An 8,739-nucleotide genomic window follows, 5' to 3' on the forward strand; every position below is an offset into this window, starting at 1 on the left:
TTAGTTTTAACCTTCTTAACCTCAGATCTACTATTTCTATCTATCAAAATCTTTTCAACATACAATATAATACTATGAAGCAATCTTCTAATAGTAACTTAAAATAAATGCAAGTACCATCCATACCTACTACGTTCAAAACCAACACTAGCAATAAACTCACCAAACAACTTGTTTCATTGGCTTGAAGATTGCTTCAGACCATACAAAGATCTATTTAGTTCACAAATATAATCCTTTTGTTTTTTTTACCTCAAAATCGTTTTGGCTGCTCCATATGTATATGGTAACTTTTACATCTCCATATGAAAATGTAATCTTAACGTCCATCTATTCCAACTTGAGGTTTAGCACAAACATCATCCATATGAGTTTATGCTTTATGATTGAAAAAAAACATATCATTATAATAAACTCATTCTCTTTGAGTAAAGCCTTTAACACCAATCTCATCTTGATTTTGGTCAATTCCTTTTACATATGAAAATCCATTTACAAATGACCAACTTAGAACCTATAAGTAAAGTCTAGCTTTGTTCAGATGCAACAACTTAATCTCCTTATTCATGACATCTAAGAATTCCCCGTTAGCAACATGCATCCAATTTTCCTTTACGTATGTGATATAGGCAACACAACCAAAGATTCATAAATTTTTAAGAATGGTAGAATATCCTAACAAAATTTTCTTAAGAGTCTTCATGTCAAATGTTATTAACAATTTTTTTAACAGGTAGGAAACATTAGCAATAGCTTCAACCCAGAAAACCTTTGGAAACACTTAATAACATGCATCTTAGTTGTTCTAGAATGGTCTTAATGAATCTTTATGCTAGGTCATTTTGTTAATAAGTTCATATAGTCATTTTGTTAATGAGTCCCTATAGTCATTTGTTATCTTATTATGTCATTCTCCTTATAAACGTTTTTAAAGCAATTCTAAACTCAATTCAACTTCATTATTGCTCATGATCCTCTTTACCAATTTCATTTTGAACAAGATGCCTCCAATTTTTTAAACTCTCAAATGTTTCATCATTGGTATTTCAAGGGTGGACCCATAACTTCCTTGAAGTAATCATAAACTATCAATATGAAATATCTAGCCTCATAGTGTGATGGAGTTGAAAATGGTCCTATACATCATCATGTCTTCTTTTTCTAATTTTATAGATTAAAACAAATTTAGGAATTTACAAAAAGTAAATAAATTAGTAAACAAAGTAATGGGCAACAAAATAAAGATGTTAAAAATGTAAGTAATAAGCAACAATCTATAAAAGCTAAAAAACAATAAGGGTAAATAGAAGAGCATCAAATATAAAATGCAAGAAGTCAATGAACTTGAAAAGATATAAAGAAAAAGATTGATGGCAAGTAAACTTTGCTAGAAAACAAAATGCCTTTTCGAAATTAAGGAAACAAGAAAATAAAAGAAATGATAAATATACAAAAGGATAACATAAAGAAAATAAAGTAGATTTTAAAAGGTGTATTATACTATTCATGTTGCAACATGTTTTGTGATGATTTTTTGGCTAGGAAAGAAGATATCGAAATCTAGTCCCTTCATTTGTTGAAGCTCTGCATTTGGATAATAAGTATATAATGGCATTTTATAAGTTTAATATAAACTTAAACCTTTGTGATAGTTGAAATTAATGATTAAAAAAATCGTAAGTTGTATTATGGAAAGATATGGAATGAAAAATTTGAATTGAATTCTCGGAGGTGAATGGTTGAGGATGTGACAGTTGTGGTGATAGGAAGATGCCAAAGGTAACAGTGATCGAAGATGCCAATGGAGACATTGACAAGAGAGGTGATTGAATATGATGATATAAGGATAGCCATGATAAGAAGAAATATAATATATATATATTATTTTAGGTATAGGATAGAGTCTTTATGTTTAATTTTGTTTGTCAAATATTGGCAGGTAAATTCTTGTCAAATATTTTTATATGTCAAATTATTTGAAATAAATGATAAAGAGAATAAATGTATAATTAATATATAATTTTTCTTCTTATCACCTAGTATCATTATTTATAGACTTTGTAATTAAGTTTTAATTATAATTAATTTAATTGCGATTCAAATTTTGTGATTAATCATGATTTAATTTTAAGTAAGATGATTTTAGAATTAATTCGCTTCAACTTGATTTATTGATCTTTAAAAGATTTAAACTAATTAATCATCCGATCAATCAGAATTAACATTCTTTAGACATTTATTTTTAACGTTTCCATTTATTTTTGTTATTGTATTTGTTTTCCTTTTATCATCCAAATCCACTGTTCACTATATAATAAAATATAAATAGGCATGTAACATTGATAAAAATGTTTGATCATGAATTGTATGATTTAATGCGTTAGTATTAATTGAGAGGTAGAAACTGAAGGGTGTTAACAGAAGGAAAAAAAATAGAAATAAAGCAAAAAATTAGTATTATTTGAATTAATAATAAAAAGTTAGAAAAGAAAATATTTATAAAAAAAGGTATGAGTAATTTGATAATTGATAGAATAAAAAATATAAAGTAGTTTGATAATTTAAATAATTATAAAAAAAATTAATATTTAAACAAAAATGAATTATTTTAAATTAGTTTTAGAAGAAATTTATAAAAAAAAAGTTTTTTATTATAAATAATTATAATAATAACATAATTAATTAGTAAAATAATTAAATTTAAATAAACTTTAGATTACATGTAAAAGAGTGTAAGCACAGGACTTAGAAAATTGAGAAGGATGGTCACTCCATTTCTTTTCTCATTGAGTGGAAACAATATGGGAATCCATTTGAATCAGCTTCCAAATACAAACACATTTACGATTTATATGGAAAACAAAAATCCATGTTCAATCCTAAACAAAAGCTTGTTGGATTGGTGATACTCACAATATGAAGTATCACCATATGAGCATCAATGTTCTGTGAGTTACATTTTGTATTACCAGATGAGCACATTTTGTTAATTAGGTTTTTCTCCGTGACTAGCACGTGCCTAGAATTCTATACTCTTGATGGTCCATGATATTACTTCAAGCACTACGCGTGAAGAATTTGAAAAGAATTTGCATATTGCTATTTAGCGAATAATAGTACCTTAAATCTTTTACTTATACGCCAAATACTTCCACATATCCGTTTATTCTACAAACGCTTTTTGAAATAGCTAGGGAAAGTCTACTATAAATTTCCTCATATTGTAATTACGTTAAAACATACAAATATATCTACGTTCAAAATTTCTTTTTTTGTTATATTTATTATAGGATGGTAAAACGAATAAACTTGGTTTAGTTGGACTTGCCTGTCGCTAGGTCCTCTAAGAATCTCCAAAAAAAAAATGAAATAGAAATTTTGATTCATCTCACAACAGACAAAAGTATAGAAAACAGAAAATGAAAAAGTTTAAAATTATTTGTTTTATAAAATTTATTTAAATTAGTGCTGTCAAAATGGGTTGTAACCCGCGAGCCAACCTGGCCCACTACGGGTTTGAGCCAGGTTGAGTTTGAAAAAAAATGTAATTTTTTATGTGGGTTAATTTTCAACACGACTTACTTAGAACTCGGCTCACTCGGATTGAACCCGTGGTGAGTCAGGTTGACTCACCAACCCACCTAATTTAATTAAATTATTTATTATTTTGTGTTTCAATATTATTAGTTAACAATTTTTTTATTATATTGTAGATGGTGATAAAGAACAAGATATTTCAATAGAGAAAAATATAATAGATTTATCTATTCAAGTCTCTAATATTATAAATGGACAAATGATACAAAAAATTATCAATATTAAAAACTTATTTGTTCGCCTTTTGTACATGTTTTTGGATTATGCTGGGATTGTATGATATTTTTATTATTATTTTGAATTGTTTTTGGAGTTTAACATCATTTTAGTTTGAATTTAAATTTGAATTAAAAAAATTATAATTTTTTATATTTTAAGAAAAACTTATAATTAAATAAGATAGTGAGCCAACCCATTTAACCCACGTGATGGGTTGAGCTGGGTTCAAATTTTTTCAGCTTGCTAATAAGTGAGTCGGGTTGGGTTGGCTCACTAAGTGACCAACTCGTGTGGGTCGGGCCGGATCGAGCTGGTTTACCTGTTTTGACAGCTCTAATTTAAATAGATAAATTTAGTTAAAGAATATAAAATATATTAAAAATTCATTTTAAATTTTATTTTGATAGTAATTTTATTAGTGTTAGAGAAATTAAATTTATAAAATAAAATAAAAAATATATATTTTAACTGTTTAAAAACAATAAAAGTACGAAAAAAAAAGTACATACAGTAAGAACTTTGAATTGAAATTTTTTAAAATATTATTTTCTTAAAAGAGAGACTAGACCCTAATCCACCAATGACATGTTTGATTGATGATCTACCTCTACAGGAAAATCAATTACTTTTAATAAGATTTTTTGTGAACTACATATATATTTTTTATTAGCAATATTATCTTTTGAAAGAAATGAGAGTTGAGAGACGTATACATGAATTATTAGTTTTGGAGCGATTCACATGTTGAGAAGGAATTAGATTCAACTTTAACGTGGAGAATAAAGAAATGTATATAAATAGCCCACCCACCAAATTTCAACCTCGTTCTTGTGGCATTAATCAACAACACTAAGTAATCTCAACATGGAGTATACCCGTGTTTCAGAATACGAGAGAGAGCCTTTTGTTGGGTATTCAACACCGATGATAGGCAACTACCACCCCAACAGCCACCGTGAGTTCACAGAGAAGGTTGTTTATGAGGAGGATGTGATTGGGGGATCCCGTCACCACCACCACAACATGCATCACCGCCACCCTGAGACTCGTGAGGTGGTTAAGGTGGTGGAGTACGAAGTTCCCGAGAGGCGCGTGGGTGAAGTTGTCTACGAAGAGAATAAAATAGCTTATCCATACCTTCGAAGGTATTGAATGTTGCACCAGATGCAAGAAACCTACGACGTGTACTATATCGACTGGCTATAATTTGCTAGCAGGTTATCTAACATAGTATATCAAAATCACCAGTAGTGTGTTTTTGTACTAAATAAATTCCTGCTTAGCTAGCCATTATGTTGTAAACCATATATGTCTGTCATTTTATCAATAAAGTTATGTTAATTAATGAGTAAATCTGCATGCATGGTGATTTATCTTTTATTTGACGAAATAATCACTATTGAAAAAGGTTTCTTTAACTGGCAGATGTAATCTCATTCTTACAATGATTTCAGAATCATGTTACACCCATTAAAAATTAAAAATAAAAAAAATGTTTTTTTAACAATTTTTTTACAATGGTTTATGTGATAGTTTACAATGGATAATAACGCAGTGACACAGATTCTATTATTAAAATATTATTAAAAAAAGTTATTAACATCATTGTTCTAAAAATAAATGTTTTCGACGTTGTTTGTAGTTGTATAAAATGTAGGTGTATAAAAACTTGTTGAGTGTCAAAATAATAATACTCCTATAGTTAACAGTGATTAGTTCAAGTGAGGAAATTCAAAACAGATCTTCTTTTCAAACAAATGGCTCATTTGGGTGACGTTGCGTTCAGAAATTCATAGACGTTGATTCCGTTCCTTTAAGTTGTTATACGCATTTCTTCCTTTAATTAGAGAGCTTTTTTCAACACAAATACTTCTTTATATATGTGTGTGGATTATGGTTCAAATTTGTTAATTTATTAGCGGTAATATTTTGTGTTTAAAACTGAGTTAGATCATGATATTTGATCTTCGATGTTTTATGTTTTAAAACCATTTTTAAAGAGTTTTTCATGGATTGTTGATTTAATAAAAGCTAAGAAGTTTTAGTTGATTAAAAAATATTTTTAACCACTTAAAATGATTTTAGGTTTTTTAGATTTATAACATTTTAAATGACTAAAATAAGTTTTTAATTGATTAAAATGTCAGTTCACTAGTGTAGTCAAGGAAAACAACAACGGTTATTTTCGTCCATAGGCAGTGGTTCCTCAACCGAGGCATATACGGGTGAGATAAAAAGTTTACCCATTTTTGTCTCGGTTGTGAACCAAGGCAAAAATGGGTAGGATTTCGCCTCGGTTCCTGCTGAACCGAGTTAGTATCTTAGACTCTACTACCTCGGTTGGGACCTGAACCGAGGCAGTAGAGTGGTTTTTACTTTTTTTTTCTGGCCACACTTTGTTCAACTTATTGTAATAAGAAACTAGTTCAAGGCAAATTCTTCCAAAATTCTAAACTTTTTCAACCCGGTGACCTTGAACACAAACACGTGCAACATAGCTTGCTCTTTGGTCCTCTCCAAGAACCCACTTGGCAATAACTCTAATGGGTCTGCATCTTTTTCTCCACCGAGATAACCTGTGTTGGCCTCATCGCTTGGTGCTCTTACAACCCATAAGAGCTTGTGCTTGCTCAATTCCAAACCATGTGCCAACTCGTTTATTCCAAAACAAACATACAAAACCGAACCATCTTGTTGCTTCTCCAACCATGTTAGACACTCTAACCCTGTTGTACAACCAATTGTAGTTGTCCCAGTTTGAACAATTGGTTTAGCAGGATACAAAGGAGGGTAACCCCTTTCCTCATCTTTGAATGCTCTACTCAGACCTGTTTCCAGTAAAAAAAAATCAGAAATAGTTTGCAATTGACCATTGTGTTTCGATCCTATGGTTGACTAAAGTGTTTCAATCCCTTCCATGAAAGGGCACACACCCTAGTACTGTGATGGGCTAGGGCAGATCCTTGTGGAGCGTGAGCAAGTAAAAGTGCGTGTAGATAGTGGTTACAGAGAACCCAAATCACCAAAAATCACTCATCATGAAACCCTCACAGCCAAACATAGAAGCCCTTGCTGCGCCACCGCCGCGCCATCACCGTGCCCTTGTCGCTCCATTTTCGCGCCTTTGTTGCGCTAAGGACGAGCCCTTACAAAGGCGAGATCCACCGCCAGCCGCCACCAACAAAGGCGAGATCGTGCCTGAGTCGCGCCTCCCACAGTGTCGCCAAGCCCCAAATCGAAACCCTAAATCGCGAGATGTCGTTGTTGCCACCTCCACGAACAGGGACCGTCACGCCGCGGAGACGAAGTCTCGCCGGCCACCCCTCCCTACGTGAAACCGCGTCTGAACCCGAAAAGAAAGAAGGGAAGAAGAGAACCCAAAGACGAAACCGCATCTCACGGCCCATGCGCCATCACAAACCACCACGAACATCGCCTGGTCGCGCCATCTCCACACCGTTGTCTCCTCCTCCCCGAGTCTACTGCCCTTGCACGAGCAAGAAATAATGAAGAAGAAGAACGAATAATGGTGGGGTTATCCGCGAGAAGAAGAAGAAGAACCAATGATGAAGGCCAAGGGTTTTAAAATGAAATCTGATTACCCCTTGTATTGGAAAATTACATAACTTTTCTGCCTCGGTTGGTCAGAGAACCGAGGCAGTAGAGTAATTTCTAAAAGTTGTCAATTGAATAGCCAGTTTTAGGTAAAACATTATGCCTCGGTTTCGCTTTTAACTGAGGTAATTTTGCTTTTATGCTTCAATTCCCATGTAACTGAGGCGTATAAGTTCGTTAAAATTGCAAAAATGCCACCGCCTTTACATATGCTTCGGTTTTCTGAAAACCGAGACGTATAGTTCGCGTTCTTAACTTCATTTTGCACTAGTGGTTTATCAAAAACCAAAATTGTTATGTTTAACTCCTTAAAATATAATTTAATCCATTAAAATCACTAAAGAAGTCAACTTCCATTATTAAACTAATTAGAACACTTTTTAATTTTGTAAAACTTCATTTCACATTCTCTTACTATATGAAAATATACTTTTAACTTAATAAAAATATCAGAAAGTATGATTTTTATTCAACCTCCTGGAAACATTTCTTGATCATTAGTAAACTTATTTGCAAACATGGATGTCTGAGTCAAAAAGATATATGTAACTTATGTCATACTTTGAGGATATGTGTTATTAAATGCAATGTTTTGTGAAGGTTTATTTAATTAATCGATTAACTATTTGTGATTTATGGTGGGGCCCATTAGAAACTAATGGTCATCATACCCAAATAATTCATAGTTATATGGTTTTGTTCATTGCACAGAACGATTAAACCTGAGTTGAAATCCATGTTACAAACGTAAGTGTTCCTTGTTTTCATATCATCTACTTAGTTATATTAATAATAACCTATGTTGCAAATGTTTCCAATTTAATTAAATTTGTGGGTAAGTCCAAAACACAACAAATTCAAGTACTATATCCAAAGGTTAGAAGTCATTTTGTTGGGATAAACTTAAATTTTAGGGTTTTATTAATAATTTTGTTTAAATCTTATTTTATTAGTTTTGGGTCTAGTAATATTTGGTTTTGATAGAGATAAAATAGGGATATGTAGTTATGATTTTCTGTTTATCTAGGTACAATATTATTTTATGATAGATTAAGCAGATTTTATTTTTAAGATAGTTGATATTTTATTTTCAGATTTTATTTTTATTTCCTTAATATTGTAAGTATCACGGCTATTTAAAGCCCTTCAATTATCAATGAATGCAAGACTCAATTTTAAGAAAATATCAGAGTGGATGTATCGTGAGATTTTCTTAACAGTGGTATCAGAGCTTTATGCTCTGGGTACCAAGAGAAAAAAAAAAGGAGAAAGTGGAGAGTCAAACACCGTGCGAAAAAAAGTGAGTGC

The sequence above is a fragment of the Vigna angularis genome, chromosome 4, assembly GCF_016808095.1.
Source record: "Vigna angularis cultivar LongXiaoDou No.4 chromosome 4, ASM1680809v1, whole genome shotgun sequence".
Lineage (NCBI taxonomy): Eukaryota > Viridiplantae > Streptophyta > Magnoliopsida > Fabales > Fabaceae > Vigna > Vigna angularis.